This window comes from Eptatretus burgeri, chromosome 6 (genome assembly GCF_056783735.1).
Source record: "Eptatretus burgeri isolate ZD-2024b chromosome 6, Ebu_testis_v1, whole genome shotgun sequence".
Taxonomy (NCBI): Eukaryota; Metazoa; Chordata; class Myxini; order Myxiniformes; family Myxinidae; genus Eptatretus; species Eptatretus burgeri.
The window spans coordinates 38,117,295-38,136,592 of NC_140966.1; the positions used below are offsets into that span (position 1 = coordinate 38,117,295).

Genomic DNA, 19,298 nt, shown 5'->3' on the forward strand with positions numbered 1-19,298 from the left:
GGAGAGGAGAGGGGGAGGTGTTTTGGGATTTATTTATATTTATGTATTCAGTCCATCCAAATTCCAACACGCAGTTTGGAGTGCGAAGCTATGAAGCCGACAGATTCGCAAGTGGAATTAGTATGGGACCAACTTCGAATGGAATTCTCTTCCATTGTATTGAGTGGTTTATGTCAAATGTCGAGCATACTTGTGTACATGGTATTCACAAATCCACTTTCACAAACTATATGAAAACATAAAGTTCCATGAACCACCCTTTTTTTTTTCCAAATAACGTGCTGACAACACAGAGACATTCCAACTATTGTTGTCCTCTCTTGTTTATTCCGTCGAGGGTGTTCAATGGAAAGTGTTTTCTGATTTCATGTTTATTATTATTATTTTATTTTTAAATACACAATGTCGAGGCTCGTGTAATAGTTTCGGTGAATACATGTCTTTTTGCTTCATCCTGTCGTGTTTTAATCATGTTTCGCTATCGAATCTTGCAAGGGATGACACAATTTCAGGGTAATGTTCACATAGCTGCTTGTTGCATCATTTCTGGGAATGCATGTGGTGGAGGTTTGGGGAAGGGTGAATTAATTTCAAAGCAAGGCATACTGTGGTACCTGTGGAAAGGCAGGTTCAGTCCTGCCAAAGCAGTCTCACTTATCAACTCTTCCCTCGAGAACTGGACCAACTGGTTCTGCAAGTTTTACAATTAGATCCTTTGGCATGTGGGAGTAGGTTGTTTGCTTTTGTGTTCTCAACAGTTTACAGGGCATGAATTTGGAATTTGGCCAGGGTATTGGCAATTGCTGCCTACCCTTCCTCAAGAGACTGTGGGATCTCAAACATCTGTCAATTAATTCCAGCAGGTGGGACACCCAATTTGATGTCCATTAGGAGGAATGATGCATTTTTCCATGCAACACCCTGTCCATGAAGCACAAATCTGACAGTTTATAGTCTGGTTCAGAATTAAATTTACGACCTGTTTCGCTCGAGTACTGGTTACAGTGTCCACTCTAAGTCTGGGAGATTGGCAGTTCGAAAATTGCCCGAGTCATACCAATTAACTAAAAAATGGTACGTGCTGCTTCCTTGGTAGTCAGCATGGATAAACAACCATAAGTTGGGAATAAGAGCATAGGCTTTGATGAGAATAATGGCCAACTCATGCATCGAAGTTCCTTCATATTGGAGCTCCGGGGCTGGTGCTCCTGATTATCACCTAGCTTCTCTTGAACAAGTCTAAAAAAGACTTTCTGCACCATTGGAATCTCAACCAAGAAGGTGGATTCCCAAGGATGGTCACTCTTCCACCAGTGGCAAGTGGGTGGGCTCACTATTATTCAAGCTTACATATCGCCTTATTAACCCCCGTTGGACTTCGTCCGAAACGGAGGCTTGTGGATTTGGTCTCGATTTTCGTGTGTGTGTGTGTGTGTGTGTGTGTGTGTGTGTGTGTGTGTGTGTGTGTGTGTGTGTGTGTGTGTGTGTGTGTGTGTGTGTGTGTGTGTGTGCATCTGCAATCATAATCTCGGACATGTATGGACCAATTTTATTCGTCAGTATTTGTGGCACCCCACGAAGACCAAGAATCCTCCAGAGGACATCCCGATTCACTGAATCGAACGCTTTACAGAGATCAACATAGGCTGCAAGCAGCCCCTGCCGAAACTCTCGTATGCATTCCGCGAGGACCCGAAGAGCAAGGATACGGTCAATCGTTGACCTCTTTGGTGTAAAGCCTGACTGCTCTGGACGCTGGTGCTCAAGCAGATGGTGGCGAACCCTATCGAGAATTATCCGAGCAAAGACCTTGCCCGGCACTGAGAGCAGCGTCACCCCTCGGTAGTTGTTGCAGTCTTGGCGATCACCCTTCCCTTTCCAGAGAGGAACAACAAGGCCCCTCTTCCAATCAGTTGGGATGATGCCTGTGTTCCAGGCAGAGCACAAAACTGCATGCAACGACACGAGAGACCTTTGCCCCCGTTTCAACTGGTTCACCGCAGCCTGTGTTTCCACAAGCGAACGTGGACCACAGTTGATTGGAAGGTCAGCAACAGTGATTGTAACACCGCTGACATCCAACTGGACAGCTGGGGGATCAGCCTGGTACAACCGCTCAAAGTAACCGGCCCAGCGGGCCTTCACTTCAGACTCCTCTGTCAAGAGCCTTGCACCCCCTGCATCAACTGAAGTGCACCAACGGATGGGCTTGGATGAACGCAATGCGCAAATTCCCCTGTAAGCACGACGAGAATCACCTGTCCACAGGTGATACTCTATCCCCCTCACAGATTCTTCGCACATAGGCCTCCTTGTCCACCCTCAGTGCACGAACAGTTTTACGCCTCAGCTCCCTGAACAGCTCAGCTTTGCCATTCAGCCTGGCCGTGCGTCTCTGGTCAATGGTATCCAGTGTCCCTTGAGAGACGAAATTCTTCTTTGCCCTGCGGTGAGTTCCAAGACATCCACTGGCAACATGAAGGACGGTGGTCTTGAAGGCACTCCACAACTCTTCAGGACCCCGCTAAAGCACCCAGACCCCCTAAATCTCCACTCAGCCTGTTCGCAAACTCCTCAGCTACCCTCTCATCCTTGAGCTTGCCAACATCCAGCCTCGGCTGGGATGGTACCATTCTCCCGGATTTAAGGTGCAGCTTCAGAGTTGCTATAACAAGCCGGTGGGCAGTATTGAGGAACTGATCACTCCGGTAGACCCTGCAGTTCTGGATCTTCCTCCAGCGACTGTCAATGAGGACATGGTCAATCTCCTTTGCCACACCGCCAGCGTTGGAATACCAAGTCCAGTGATGAGCTTGTGGGCGCTGAAACCAAGAACCGGCCACCCTAAGTCCATGACTTCTTTCAAAGTCAAGGAACTTAGTGCTATTCTGGTTCATAGTTCCTGACCCATGGGGACCAACCCACACCTCATAACCATCCCTATCAGTTCCAGTCGATGCATTGAAATCCCCCAAGACTAGAAGTGTATCTCGTCTGGGGCACTGATCAACTGCAGACTCGAGCGTGGCATAGAATGCATCCTTCATGGTGAGATCACTCGCCTCAATCGGAGCATAAACAGAGACCAGGGAAATGACACCGAAGGAGTGACGAATCCTTCGTCTCATAATATGCCTGATGTCCGGTGTTACCTCAATTATCGTTGGAGTCAGCTTGTTGGACACAGCTACAGCAACTCCTTGGGTATGGTAACCATCAGAGCAACCAGACCAATAGTAGGTGTAACCACCCACCATTATCTCGCCGCAATCTGGTCTCCGAACCTCAGAGAGTGCTGCAATACCGAAGTCGAAACGATTGAGCTCAGATGATAAGAGACGGGTGATCATCCTCTCTTAGGGATAGGACATTCCAGGCACCCACCCGAAGGGACCGCCTCAGGTTAACCCAAAGAGACCGCCGTCTGGTGGACGACACCTCAGCACCACTCTGACACACTCTCCCGCAATCTGACCCAGGGATGTTACCCCGTGGTTTCCTTCCTATCATCAAAGATTGGGGGTCCCGAAGGCTTTGCCCCAATCCCATCATCCGGTGAGCTGCCCTGCGAAGGGAAGCTGCACAGGAGGTACTCCCACGGAGTGGGTTTTCAGATTTCTTTGCGTTTTTGTGTTTTGCGGAATGAAGGGTTTTACGGTGGCCGGAGTGCAAATCCTGCCACCAACCTCCTAATAAGAAGTGACCCAACTGCAGGAGGACATCCGCAGACACAGTTGGGCACGAGATATGGATAGCCGTTGGCTCACAAGGAGCTCCTCCGCCCTTTGACAGGTTTTGTTTTTAATCCTGCTGGGTGTCCATATCCAAACACCCTCCTCACCAGAAAACCTGGTGGGGGAGACGGTTTAGTCGCCGACAACCCGACCATGGAACAGGTTAGTACAGGTTTACATGATACCTGCAGCAGGTCAAAGATCTAATCTGGCCTGACCTGACATACATCGAGAACATCATAAGTGATCAGAGAACATCATTATAAAGCTGCAGCGATCTTTGCTCATTTTTGGAACTCTATTCCTCACCAATAGATTAACTTACAAATTACAGCATTACATTTATAATTGCTTATTTATATTTCTCACATCTATGCAAGCATTTCAAGCCATCTTGGGCTGTTCAAGCCATAGACTCATTGTTGATGAAACTTTGCAAAGTATGCAACATGAGCTGAATCGCAAAAAATGGGCATCTTGGAAAATGGTTGCTACTGCTGTTGCAGGGGAAATCAGTGATAGTTCAATGGCTGAGTTTATTTTAGGTATACTGTACAAGCCTGACAAATTTCATGCTTGTATCATGTCACAATACCCCCCAAATTTTTCATGTTTCTGTTGGGCGTCTACTCTATCTTGTTTCCATAGGCTTAGGTGTGGAATGTTTATATATATATATATATGATTATATTTTTGTCTTGAAATTAATTTACTCCCTGCTTCAACTTATTTTCCCACTAATCTTTCTACCTGTTACACTGGTCCTAGTTGGTTGGAGAGACGCTAACCGATTTTTACACACCTTTCTAAAACCTGGGAGGCTCAGCATGCCAATCAGATCTTTATTGGGAGAGCTGGGAGATGAACTTGGATATCGGGGAGAAAGGGGGGGGGGGGTGTTGTTGAAATTTTGAACACCTTGAAACAGAAAAGTCTTTATAATTAAATTAAGGCTGTTTATGAGATGACAAAAATATATGGTAGCACAGGTGCGCATGGAAAGATAGCCTGGAGCGAATCCCAAGCAATCTCTGGCTCTACACAAGTTACATTGAGTATATATGTAATCTTAACAAGGCGTGGTTATATTTTATGAGCAATGGTTCAAAGAGAACTGATCAATCACTAACAAACAAAGAGAGGCTTTGAAAAAGTACAGATGGGTTTTGCAGAGTTAAAATCACAAACACAGGGTGAAAAACAGCTCCTTATCTGAGCCTCTCTCCAGATGGTCTGCACGAGGGAGTAATTAGAATGTGATTCTTTGGTCAGGACATCTGTGGGCCAATGGAGTATAGATAAGATTTTCAAGGTTTTTACAAAATTCCTCTGCCACCGAAGGTGAATGGAGATTGTTTTCACTCCTGTTTGTCTGTCTCTCTGTGAACAGGATATCTCAAAAAAGTTGTGGACGGATTCGGATGAAATTTGGACAGGTTGGGTGTCTGATAAGGATAAAATCAATCGATTTTGTTTAAGATCTGCATCCGAATACCATAATTTTATAAGTGATTCCACACCATTGAGAGATAGAGCTACAAATTATATATAGCACAATGTATCAATAAGTTATGGACTGATTTGGACGAAACTTGGTGGACAAGTTGGGTGTGTGACAAGGAATAATTGATTGAATGTTTGTGAAGATCCGGATACGAGAACATTTAAAAAAAAATTTTTTACAAGTGATTCTTCAGCATTGTGAAATTGGGCCAAAAATGATACATAGCCGTGAACGTGCACCGACCACCCAATGGGGGGCCGCAATTGAGTGGTGCCTTAGGGACACCGACATGTCGCATGTTGTCTAACGCACACCTGTGCTCCAAGCTAGAGTTCTGTATGTCCAGACGCAAGCATTGGCAATGGCATGCCAAACTTCCCCATTCTCTGTCGGTCCCAAAAGGCAATGGCAGTCATCGGTGGTGAGCGTGGTTGAGTGATGGCAGCATCAGCGTCGCCGTTCATGGTGAGCTATTGTGTGGTTCATGGTGGTTGTGGTTGGGGTCGTTGATCGTGGTTGTGGTGTCCATGGTGAATGCAAGTGAGCTTGAGTTGTGGTTCAGTAGTGTGGCAAATATAATGAAGGAGTCTCGTTGATGGATGAAATGTTGTAGCATTGGGGTTCGAGTTTAATGAGGGCTGAGGTGAAATGTCTGTTGAGTTATGGCACATGATCGGAATGGTTTTGGTGTGCATATGCTAATGACTGCCTGTTGCTGTGGTCTTTGGCGTGCATGCATGCGTGAAGGAGACTTGTGTGTGCAGCAAAGCGAAATAGGTAAAGAAGGGGAAGAAAAACTTAACTCAAGCCCAAGCAATGCAAATGACCGATAAACCCACCACACATAAAGGAAGGGCTATCTCGAATGAATACTAATGAAATAACTATCTCAGGAACCGGTATATGTTATGTGCCTTGGGGATTGACAGTTTGTCAGAACATTCACAGGATTTAGATTAAATGAACGCAATGTCGGTTAAAAACCCAATAACTTTAAGAACATATCGGCATTTGCGTAGGCCTTTATCAGACCTCCGGATCAGTTGGTCCACGTAAATTAACTGTCTGATGCAACAATAATTAAGTAAATTTTTTTTTTTAATTTGCTCAGCAGATCTGCGTTCAAAATATAGAATATAAATCCTCCTCCCCAATTCTCATGGCGAGCGAAAGACCAATCGCCAGGTAGGAATGACCGTATTATTCTTGAAAATGTAAAGTTATGTTTGTTTTTATACCAATTATCTGTCAATGCCATAAACTGATTCAATGTTCACAGAAACCAGTGGCCTTGGGAAACTTTGAGCAGTTGGACATGGCTTCCTGCCACATGGCGTGGTCTTGCTGCGGGCATTATCGTCTGGCTGATACTACGATTTCTTCGGCCTCCAACCAGACCACCTGGGTTCCCTCCAGGACCAATGGTCCTTCCACTGGTTGGAAATTTTGTGTTGTTGCGTGCACTAAATGTTCTGATCGGGATACAAAAGGTGATGTACCCAATTCTCACTTAAAAATTGTTTAAAATTTTTACAGTTTGGAGGAAGCCATTCCAAATTAATCAAAATATTTAAAAACGTGGTTGATTTTGGTGTTGGTTGTGATATTGGTTGTGATGTGATCATTGTCACACATTCATTTCCACTCCAAGTCACATCATTCTCTCTTCATGAAGATTGGCCGAGAAATAAAAGAAATCACCTTTTCACCTTCCGAAACTAGGTCAAAGGGTGGAAAAAGCACCCAGAAAGAATAACGATGATTGGTGGATGAAAATGATGAGACAACGCTTCACGGTAAAACAGTCACACGACGACAGCTCAGCTGCTCATAGATTGCTGGTGAATAAAATGCTGAAGATGAGCAATCAATGCCAATATATTGTTCCGTTTGTGGGGGTATCTGATGTCATCATAGAGCAGAGAAGAATGTATAGAGTAGCATGGTCCATGTACGAGTTGTTATCCATCTCGATGCATAAGTAGGGAAATATCAGCTAAAGAATTGTCTTGTTTGCATGTGTGCCACACAGGGGGTGGTGCCTGGTAATAATTAGTTCGGGATTATGGTGAAGGAAATCGTGTGTAAAATATCTGTAAACCTCTACCGGGGGGCGCTGGGAAACTTGGCAAAACACAGGGGTAGAGTTATAGACACCTCCCGGGGGGGGGGGGACGTTGCCGAGGGAGAGGAGAGGGAGGAGCCGAATCGGGCATTTGGAGATGACGAAGGAGACTGTCGAAGTCTGGAGCGAAAGAGTTCTGAGGAGGTCTGAGGGGAACAACAGCTGGTTGTTGGTGTGTGTGAGTCAGAGGTCTCTGAGGAGAAAGACTTGTCATCCTGCCTGCCTGCCTTTGCCTGTGATTGTTGCCTGGAGCCTGTTCATCATCCTGCCCATTACCTCATCATCCATAACTATCGTCTGCTCACCTCCTCGTCATCCTCCTCGTCCCTCCTCATCACCTGCTCGCCCCCACTGCTACCAGAGCTGAGTCCCCCCGGTTTTTGTCCCCTTCCCCGTCAGTGACTGAGTCTGATGTGTGACGCCATAGTTTTTATTGTCATTGTACAGAATTATTTATTATCGATTTTCTGTCCCCTCTCTTCCCCACCTCCACCCGCCATTGTATTCCTCTGTGATTACACCATCCCCGAGTTATTGTTTGTGGGTCTGGGAAATATGCCCGTTGGTTTTAAAAGCTGGAAGGTTTCTCCTGTTTCTCACAACCTGCGTGAGCGTTGTCTGCCAGAATTTGGAACGTCGTCTGAGGGAGTAAACTGCCAGTTTGGCTCATCCACCTCGCGTCGGTGTTAACTGACCTGAACATGACAATATGTAGAGTTCATTGAAGCTACTGTACTGCCAAAGTTATAAAACTGATATTATCCATTAAAGAATGTCATAATGACAAAAATCACAAACTGGTCAAACACTTGGAATATGTATTTTAACCATGATCTCTCTCTCTCTCTCTCTCTCTCTCTCTCTCTCTCTCTCTCTCTCTCTCTCTCTCTCTCTCTCTCTCTCTCTCTCTCTCTCTCTCTCTCTCTCTCTCTCTCTCTCTCTCTCTCTCTCTCTCTCTCTCTCTCTCTCTCTCTCTCTCTCTCTCTCTCTCTCTCTCTCTCTCTCTCTCTCTCTCTCTCTCTCTCTCTCTCTCTCTCTCTCTCTCTCTCTCTCTCTCTCTCTCTCTCTCTCTCTCTCTCTCTCTCTCTCTCTCTCTCTCTCTCTCTCTCTCTCTCTCTCTGTCTCTGTCTCTGTCTCTGTCTCTGTCTCTGTCTCTGTCTCTGTCTCTGTCTCTGTCTCTGTCTCTGTCTCTGTCTCTGTCTCTGTCTCTCTCTCTCTGCAACTCTTGGGTCTCGCTCTCAGCCATGATCCCTCTTGGGCAAGCCACATTTCAAAGTTGGCCACCAAAGCCAGACGTCGACTGGGCATCCTCTGTCATGCAAAGTCCTTCCTTGGCACACCTGAGCTCCTATCCACCTACAAGGCCTCATCCACAGCTTGATGGAGTACTGCTCTCCCCTCTGGGCTGGCTTCCCTGCCACACACCTTGCTCACCTTGATGCTGTTTGAACTAAACCTTTCAATATCATTGGAATCTCTTGCGATGAAGCTGAATATATGGGCCTCTCACTTTGCCATCACCGATAGGTCGGTGGTCTATCTGTCTTCTTGTGCCTCCTTTCTGGTGTTGCCCCGTCTTCCCTTTCCATGCTTCCCCCCACCCCACCTCAGATATATGCATGATGCCCACCAGCAACCCCCTCCTCGTGAAACTGCCTAAATCCAGAACCGCTGCTCACCTCCCAAAATTTTGCTTATGTATCCATCTTGACCACCCCTTGCGTTCTCTCCTATCCCTCATCGTTACCTTCATCCCTTGTTTGTCCGTCTCCATCTATTTTCTCCCTCCGCCATGGTTATGGCATCCCCCATTCTCTTGCTGTTCCTTTTGTTATGTTGTGTCATGATTTGTTCTGTGTTCCATCTCTTACATGAGCCTTTACTATGTACTACAAATAAATATAATCCTTCATCTTGCAACAAAAACTTGCACAAATTGGCTGGCCAGTGTACCTGATATCCACATCTACTGTTTCTCACTTCTGGTGGTCTGCTTGAATATTTTGGAGGAGCTGTGGTTGGTGGAGTGGCGTATACTGTTCAAAGGCTTCAATGATGAAGGTGGCTTGATGATGAGTGAAGGTGTGTTCGACATCGCCTTGGAGGATTGCGGGATTGAAATTGGATTCTGTTCCATGGAGGCTGGCTTCAATCGATCCATGCTGACACAGTCTTGCGTTCCATTAAAGTTGATGGTGAAAAACTTGTCAGTACGTGGAATCACCTTAAGTGGACTATGGTGAGGGGGTTGAAGCGGCTTCCTTACGGCATCATGCCATATGAAAACATGAGTGCAGGTGGAGAGGTCAGTGTGGACCTGTGATTGCCGGTGTAGGTTGCAGTCATAGGTTTCTCGTGTGTTGTCTGAACCGGTGTACATAACTGCTGAGATCCCAGTTACAATCAGCCTGAATAGGTGCTACAAATTGCCCAGGTAACCAGAATTTAGTGCCAAACACAGGTTCAGTGGCGCAGCAATCTAGATCCAACTTGACCACAGTTGGAATTCCAAGCATGATGATAGGGAGAGCTTTAGTCCTGCGAGGATTGGCATGGACCTCGTGAAAGTTTCAGCTGGCAGTGAAAGCGCTCCATTAGACGAAGGGTGGGAGGATGTACTTTAAATCCTCTTGTATCTCAGAAGGTGCATGAGTGTATGGATGAGTGATGACTGAAACTGGCAACCCCCTTTCAGTGGTGTTAGTTGATGGTACTCTTGAACATAGCCATCCAACGAGAAATGAAGGCACGGGCTGTAGACTCGGTAGAGATGACTGGGATTGATATTGCTTCTGGCCAGTGAGTGAAACGTTCGATGCGTGTGAGAATTGATTATGTTTGTGTGGTCGGTCAAATGACTTCAGCTGAGATAGGAATGCATAGTTTAGCATGGGCCATGTGACATGGTTAGGAGTGACAATGACATAGCTTTAAGTCAGGTAACCCGCAGTGCGAAGGTGTATTTTTATTCCTCTGATACAGGGGGTGGTGGGTCATGTTAATTAACGTAGGGATTATAGGTAAGATCCCCTGTTCGTAGCAACCTCTTGCAGCCATCCCTGTGTTTGGGAAATGAGGACGGGGCTTTTGCGGCGTTGGAGTAGGACAGGAAATGGGGGCTGTAGTGAGCACAGGATATAATATAAGAAAAATGCACCAGGGTAAGAGGAAGGGAGCTTTGATGCTGAGAGTATCAGGCTGGGAGAACGACGTTAGAAAATGTAGGGCCATGGAGATCACGGTGACGAACTAAAAAGAAGGTTCGAGAAGGTCATGTGATTGGAAGTTATAAAAGTGGTGAGCCTGCTCTGGTCGCCCTTCTTTTCTCGATCACTTGCCTCTCTTTCTTGGCTCTGCCTCGGTGCGTGATCTGCCATCATCGTCTCTCCTCACTGACTTCGCTTGACGTCTACATCCTGATTGTGCGCCCTGCTTTAGCCTGTTCCCTGGTTCCATCGCCTCGCATTTGTTATTGGTGCAGAAAGGACGTCGGCGTTGGATGCAGAAGGGTGCATCTTAGGAGATTTGGTCAGCCCCGAGCGTTTCGTGCCAAGGGCCGGTGGACATTTTCCTGCCTTCCACTCATAAGGGACCTTTGCCTGCTCACCGGACAGGTAAGCCTGGCTTCTGGGGGATTTTCTGGGTGTCTTGTAGCTACCCCTTTATTTGTTGAGTGAGTCTGTGTGTGGGAGCGCTCCATTTAGGCCTGTATTTCATCCCATTGACTTGACATTTGAATAGGATTTGCATATCAGGTCACTGAATTCAACCACTAATTATTTTGAGGTCAACATCGGCCAAAAGGTCAGCATAAGCCAAATTTCTAAAATTGTCAATTTTCATCCAATTGATTTGGAATTTGAAGAGGAGTTGCATATTTGGTCATTTAATTCAGCCACCAATTATTTTTCATGTCAAATTTGTTTTATGGATTTTGCAAGTATCATGCTTTGCATGACGTCTTATTTTTGTTTATTACTTGAAAAATCGAAGATTTTTCAATTGTATTGGTCAGTCGATTTTGTTCTGTCTGTCTGTCTTTGTTTGTCTGTCTGTTTATCGCCTACAGGTCACAATTCCAAACCAATCATCATGAAACTTTACCCAGTTGTAGAGGTCGTCTCAACTGAGAAACCTATTGATTTTGAGGTCCAAGGTCATCTTGAGGTCAAACTTTTAAAATCATCAATTTTCAATTGAAAAATCGTCAATTTACATCCTATTAACTTGAAAGTTGAACAGGATTTGCATAGTCCATCACTGAATTGGGAAAGCAACTATTTTTGAGGTCAAAAGGTCAAACATCAACTCAAGGTCAAACTTCTAAAATCGTGAAATTTCATCTGAAAAATAATCAATTTTCATCTTATTTACCTGGGAATTAAGCAGCAATTGCATCGTGCATCACTGAATTTGAAAACAAACTATTTTAAGGTCAAAGGTCAACTCAAGGTCAAACTAAAATCATCAATTTCAATCTGAAAAATAATAAATTTTCATTCGATTGACCTTAGCTTTGATTAAGATTGTCAATTTTAATCTTCATGAAATGGACAATTTGATGTATCCACAGCAACCTTTGGAGAGTGGGGTGGATTTTGCAAGGATTGTGCTTTGCACGACATTTTTTTCCTGTCTGTTTATTGGTGCCTTCTCTTTGCTTTTGCTTGATTGCTTTCCTTGTACATAATTGATGAACATTTAATTATTAGGGTCCCAAGCCTACAAGGCTGAGTCATCTATTGTTTTTCATATGTTTCTTTATTATTATTTTTCTTATTCCACAGGCAATTTTCGGGTTTTTTCGCTTTTAAATTCATTTTCTCGACAACCATTAGTGCAATCACCACAAAATTTTCACCGTGGTATGTATCTTTTTTAATATAATATTTAATTGATAATTGTGGTGTCATAGATCACGTGTATAGGCGTCATCATTGAAAAACCGAAAAACTTTGGACCTCTGTATCTCTGAAACTGCACTATGGAAAAAATTGAAACTTGGCACATGGCAGGAACTCCCCATGGGGAAGTGTGATTAATTATTCATGACATCATCAGTGAAGTGATATCCCAGTGAAAATTCAACATGTAGGATGCTGCAACTGAAAAATTTTGAAATTTCTTCAGCGTCATTGATGCAACAACTGATGTAGGAAAAAAAAAATATTATGACATCATAGGTCATGTGGTTCAGCAGCCATATTGTTTTGAATTTTTTTTTAAATCTTCTCCAGAATAGCTGGACAGATTGAGGTGAAACTTTACACACATGATCCGAAAGACATGCTTGTATAAGTTTGTTAATATCGAATTGATAGGTCACATGGTTTGGTGGCCATATTGAATTTACCCTAAAACCTTCAAAAATCTTCCTCTTCAGAACGGCTGATCAGATCAAGGGGAAACTTCACACACATTCTCCAAGACTCGGGAATATAAGTTTGTTAATGATGAATTGATCGGTCACATGGTATGGCAGCCATATTAGATTGAAGAAAAATATTCAATAATGTTTTCTCTAGAACCACTTAACCTATCAAAGCGAAACTTTGCAACTATCATTTAACGCCTTTGCTGCATATGGGGTAAAAATTATGATATCACAAGTCACGTGGTTTGGTGGCCATGCTTGATAGAAAAACGCACCTTATCTGGTTAACATTCATGGTCCCCTGCCCAATTTGAGGCAGAATATAAATTTATGATGTATTAGGTCACGTGGTTCACCAGTCATATTGGATTGAAAATTAAAATTTTAAAGAATCTTCTCTGAAAGAGCTGAACAGATTGAGGCGAAACTTTACAAGTATGACTGCCTATCCATGGCGAACAAAATGTTCCCCACTCTTTTTGATGTAGGTCACATGGTTTGGCAGCCATATTGGATTGAAGAAAAAATATTAAATAATGTTTATTCTGGAACCGCTATATCAATCAATGTAAAACCTCACAATTATGATCTGGTAGACATGTGGAATGTAAGTTTTAAATTACAACCTGATCGGCCACAAGGTCTGGCAGCCAGAACTATTTAATTATTTGAATCTGAGAACTTTTGGAATTTATTTATTTTTTTGCACAAGGCTCACTTGGCTGTGCCTGCATGCATTTAAGGGTACAGGAGTAGCAATTCAATTGATACCAATGATAGCCCCAGGAAAAATGGTAAACTGTGTACATAATAAATAGATGGAATGTGGCCTGCTCCATGATCCATAGCTTGTGAATCCTGTGTCATAGAGTAACATGTGGGGCCTCATTAGACTCAGGGGAATCCTGCTTTACCTTCTGCACCCATGGTGTCAAAATTTATTACTTTGTGTTCAGGTGATTTAAACACCAATTTAATTGTTTCCGACTTTGTATTCAGGAAAAGAGCTAACTGCCTACGTAATAAATAAATTGAATGTAGAGTGTTACTCGGTCCATAACTCGTCAATCCCGCATAGTAGAGAGACGTGTGTGTGGGGCTTCGTATTACTTGGGGAAGTTCTGTTTTACCCTGTGGACCCTTGGTGACATTTCCTGCGTATTTATTACTTCGTGTTCAGAATAATTTACACGCCAATTCAATTGATACCGATGATGTCCCCAGAAAAAAAGGGATAACTGCATTCGTAATAAATAGATTGAACACTTGGTGTTGCTCGGTCCGTAACTCGTCTCTCCTGTATTGTATCAAAGCCGGACGCCTTGGTACCCGGTCATCACTGCCAGCAGTTATAAAGCGGCAGTTCTACTGTTAATTCTTGTTGCATTTCCTTCATTATTGTATATATTTTTGGTTCGGGTGATTAAACTCTCAAAATCCAGAGTCAAATCTCTTGTTGCTTTGCATTTGCTGCGCGCACGAAAGGTTCCCGCCAAAAACTCGAACACCTCGGCTGTAACCCTTTGGCCATCCATGCACGGTCGATTTTAACTGGCTGTAACACACAAAAATATGCATTGCCGCATGATGGAGGAGGAGGAGAGGAGGAGATTGGGACCATACTCTGTGCAGAGTGTTGGTGCTGCTGTAGCAGTTTCCTTGTCTATTGGGCACAATTCTGGACGAGTCGCCGCTCCGACACAGTAAATCAGAATGCTAGCACTCATTTTGCCGACCTCAGAAGGGTGACAGGCCAAGTTAACCCCACCAGGTATGTATTAATTCAACAGCTGAGTGGGATTTGAACTCAGGACCCTAGGATCCAAAGCCCATCACCCTAAACATTAAACCAACATCAAGCATATGATGGAGGGAGTGGGCCATTAACATGTACATGATCAAGTCTGGCATCCGGTGTTGCAAAGTGCCTTGTAGTGGTCTTGTGTGACAATGTACCTTGCACGTTGACAATGCAAATGAGTCTTGGCCCATGCTCTATCGTTTTGGTTGATACCTAGGCAGACATAATGGTCAGTCAATAAATGTTGTGTGGCTCTGATACCAGGGTGAGATAAATTGCGTAAGGCATTGAAGACTGCACGGTGAAACTGAACAGGGATCTAGGAGTGAGGATTGCCTGTAGAAGGGTCACAAATTAATGATGGTACCATTGTACCTTGTTGTACCTTGCCAAGCTGCAGTGAAGTTTATGACAGCTGCTGCATTTCCACATCTCCTTCCTGTGCATGAGCAATGGCTGTGTATCCTTCTGTCCTCTTCGCACTGTCCTTTCCATTCCAAGTAATGCCATTCTTCCTCGATGAAGATCGGCTGAGATATAAAATAAATCGCCTTTTCTCCTTCCCAATCCAGGCTAAAGAATGGGAGAAATGCCCAGAAAGAAAAACAGTTCTTCTTTGTTGATATGTAGCACGTCTACAAGGTAGCATCATTTGCTTAGGGCGCAACTGTGCCACTGATTCAATGTCCTCTACTGTCTGGGGAGGAAGTTTGAATTTGTTCATGGTGCCGACGATTGCTCACCTACTCTTCTCGAAGGACACCATGCAATATTTTCCGTCCACCAACTAATATTGGCAGACAGGACGTCCGTTTAAGTTCCTTCCGAGGGACAGCGCACACACTCATTGATGAAGCACCCTGCCTGTGAAACACCGGGATGACAGTTTACAGCTTGGTCAGAATTCAAACCCAGGCTAAACAGCTTAGAGGAGAGTAAGCATCCCTCTTGGGCAGTGATTCTGAACCCTTGCTCTGTCATTTACCCCCTCGGCTTGATGTATTTCCCCATTTACCCCCCTTACTCCCATGCAGAAAAATGCATAGCCGGCATAGAGGCACAGAAAAAATGAAGATGGAACAACTTTTTTTTATAAGGTTTTGCACAAAATAAACTTTGATAAAGGAAAAAAAACAACTTACAGTCCACTTATATCAAAGAAGATCAAACAAAAATACCAGAAGCATTATCAGTGGGAGCTCTGCTGATTCATTGAGTCAACCAGTTTATTTATTTGAGGAGCTCTTGATGGCAACGCTACCCTCATGACGTCATCGGATTTCAAGCCTGCTTGTCGTCACTTCGGAAACTGCTCTTTTCACATATTCATTGATGACTGGTGCTTGGTCAGATTGAGCAAAGCAGAGGTTTATATTGCCATGGTAATCTCTTTCCCTTTGACTTATTCGCGACGTTAGTTGCAGAGATTGACGTCACAGATTCGTCGTGTTGTCATGATTTACACCAATCATAATTAATACAAACATTTTTTTTTCGACAAATTTATTTATGATATTGGTGATATCACCCTGCCTGTGAAACACTAGAAATTTATTTGTGATTTAAAAATGTCCAAGTGGTCTAAAAATGGTCAAGGCTCAAAGTTGTCTAATCTGTCTGAATGGTGTAATAGGTCTAAATGGTGCTAAGGTCTATGGGTCCTTTGGGAACTTTTGGGTCTTTGGGGTATTTTGGGTTCTCGGTGACTTGGGTCCTCAGGAACTTTTGGGTCTTTTGGATCCTTGGTGACTTTTGGGTCTTCAGGGTCTTTTTGGGTCTCCGGGTCCTCGAGGACTTTTGGGTTATCTAGGTATTTTGGGTCCTCGTGGTCTTCGTCGTCTTTTGGGTCCTCTGGGTCATTGGGGTGTTTAGGGGTTTTCAGGGTCTTGGGGAATTAACGTTCTAACAGGATGTGATTAATAGGCATATGCATATCGTCTTGACGGACGGCTTCACTGCCTCACCGACTCACCGAGCCTTTCGTTTTGATATCTAGATTTCAGATGTTAGATGTGCTTATGTGGGCGATGTTAATGCAGTGACACGTTGGTGAAGCATGTAATTGAATTCAGACAGATTTGTACTCACAACCTCTTGAATAGAACTCAAGATTCCTCATATCACCACTACACTGCCATAATACCCACATACAGTATCCCGACACCATCAGCACAAACAATTAATTTTTTTTATGGACCAAAAACAAATTACTTAGGAAACTGCTCTTTTCACATATTTTTACTTCATTTTTTTTGTCTTCACAGATGGTCAAGCAATATGGACAAGTGTACAGCTGTTACCTTGGTTCCCTACCCATGATAGTCATCAGTAGTTACCACACTGTCAAGAATGTCCTGTTGCAAAATGGCCACAAACTGTCAGATCGCCCATCGTTTCCACTCATAGATGCCCTTCTGTCCGGGACAGGTATGTCGGGGACAGTTTATGTCCTTTAATGGAAATTTTAATAACTATATCACACCTGGCTGTGACAAACTCAGTGGGTAACTCAGCCTTGCCTTGATTTTGGTTTCCACAAGCAAAATGAGATAAGTTGCTTACATAACATGACTCTTGTGCTGGAAACAACCACATTTTCATCAGCCGTCATGTCGTCGTTCGGGTTTTCCAACTTTTACTCTCCACATTTGGCTTCATTGGTGTTGGAACAGCTTTGGAGAACTCCAGTGAAGATGTCACTGGATGATAAACATTCGTGCTGTCTTGTCATGTTTAGGGATGGAATGCACTTTTGCACAACACATCTGTTGGCCCTGTTTTCATAGCCAATTCATCAAAGTGACCCTTTAAATAGGAGGCTGAATGTTGATACTTTGTATCAACTTTAAAAAAAAATTTTTGCTGTTGACATTGATCTAAGGATTTTCCATAAATCACATGCAGAACAAGACATTGGTAAACGAGAATGGCACGTGATATAGCGCACACCTCCACCAGGCTGAACACTTTACGTTTTGTATCTCACTGATGGGGCAGAACTGCATCCGGACCATTTATCCTTGTCACACCCCAAAATCTATTTGGCTTGTTCTTGTCACCTACCCAGCTCAACCACCACCAAGTTTCATTGGAATCCGTGCAAAACTTTTTGAGATATCGTATAATAAATATATCGTTTTTTACTCAATCACTGGACTTTTTGCAATGCCACTCACCACGACGAGCAAAACCTGAAAAAAAAGAAAGATAAATTTAATTAACTATATTTTGTACGCTCTGAGCTTGATATTCTTTTTTTCAGTGGTGGCATACCAATGGGGAGGGGGCTATTGATTATGACAGGTAACCCTCAAGTGTTATTACAAAAGGCCCTCAGACAGAAGGTATAATGGGGTCTATTTGGTTTTAGGGTTATGAAAGGTCTGAGGGCTCTTAGGGGTATTCCAGGTCTTAAAGGGTCTTGGGCTTATAAAGGATCTTAAAGTTCTAAACAGTGTAGAGGATTAAAGGGTTTTGGGCATCAAGGGTATAAAAGGTCTAAAGGGGTCTAAAATGTCTGTGGGGTCTCAAAGTGTGATGGATCTAAAGGTATACATGTCGAAATGTTATGTTCCAATAGTCTGTAATTAATAGACGTCGTTAAGGTCCGATACTAAGTAATTAATAGACGTACTCACGGTCCAAATCACTTTCAAACAGTACGTAATTAAGACGTACTCACAAAAGTTGACCAAGACTTCAACTCGACGAGGGTTCACCTTCCACCTGTGTTTTTCAGTTTGATATGCAGTACCGTATATATAGATGGAAAGATATCGAGTGAATTAGTTCAAAATTGACGATTTATGTAACTTTGACCTTTGACCTTTTGCCATGTTGACCTTCCAGCTTGTCACTACCTCTACCAGGTGGTGAAGTTGGGTGAAGATCAGAGTAAAAATGTGACATGTGGGCGATTGACATACAAACAGAATAACAGACCAGAACAACCAATATACTTGCGAATCTTCCATTTCGCAAGTAACAGACAAATAGGGGTGAAAACTTCACCTCCATGCACCTTTGGTAGCGGATGTAACCAGGCTGAACAGTTTGTTTTGTACCCCATTCATAGGCCAGATATGCATCCGGACCTTAACTAAATTCTAATCGGCTTGTTCTTGTCACCTCGCCAACTCATCCACCAAGGTTTGTCACAACCCGTCCACAAGTCTTTGAGATATCGTGCGACATATCGTGTTTGGCCACATCTTTCAATGGTGAAGAATCACTTAGAAATCATGGGATCCTGACTGTGATCTTCAGCAAAATCGAATCAATTCGTTGTTGGTGCACACCCAACCTGTCCACCAAGTTTTGTCCGAATCCGTCCATAACATTTTGAGATATGCTGCTCACAGACAAACAGACAGGGATGAAAACATAACTCCCACCCATCTTCAGTAGCAGAGGTAAACATCATTGTGTTTTAATGTGATTTCTAAGGAAGACGGCACACAGAATTCACAATTTATCCACACATTGTATATGAGTAGTAGTTCGAGTCAAAAATATACCAACTCTTCTGGTCATATAGCGTTTCATCGAGACCCCCTCTGGAAGCCACCGCACCTGGTTTTTCTCTCGTAGCATGCATGTTTATGCCCATCTGCTACCATCCGCAGCTCCCAGGACCTCAGGTTTTTGTATATCCCTTTATAGGGGGGTAGGGGGGGGGGACTGTTGCACGTATTCTCCAGACCACCCAAACGGTCCGCCAGACCACCCAAATGGCCATAGAAACCTGCAACGGTTGGTAT

At 43.8% G+C, this 19,298-nt stretch overlaps 1 pseudogene across 1 annotated transcript in view; it reads left to right on the forward strand.

Moving 5' to 3' along the window:
• The window catches only part of LOC147024571 (cytochrome P450 2J2-like), a 94,966-nt pseudogene continuing 75,668 nt past the window's right edge, over positions 1-19,298 (forward strand). Inside the window, exons 1-3 of the transcript XR_015059654.1 lie at positions 1-107; positions 6,518-6,728; positions 16,803-16,965. The product of XR_015059654.1 is annotated as a cytochrome P450 2J2-like (transcript). The remainder of the gene's footprint in view (positions 108-6,517; positions 6,729-16,802; positions 16,966-19,298) is intronic.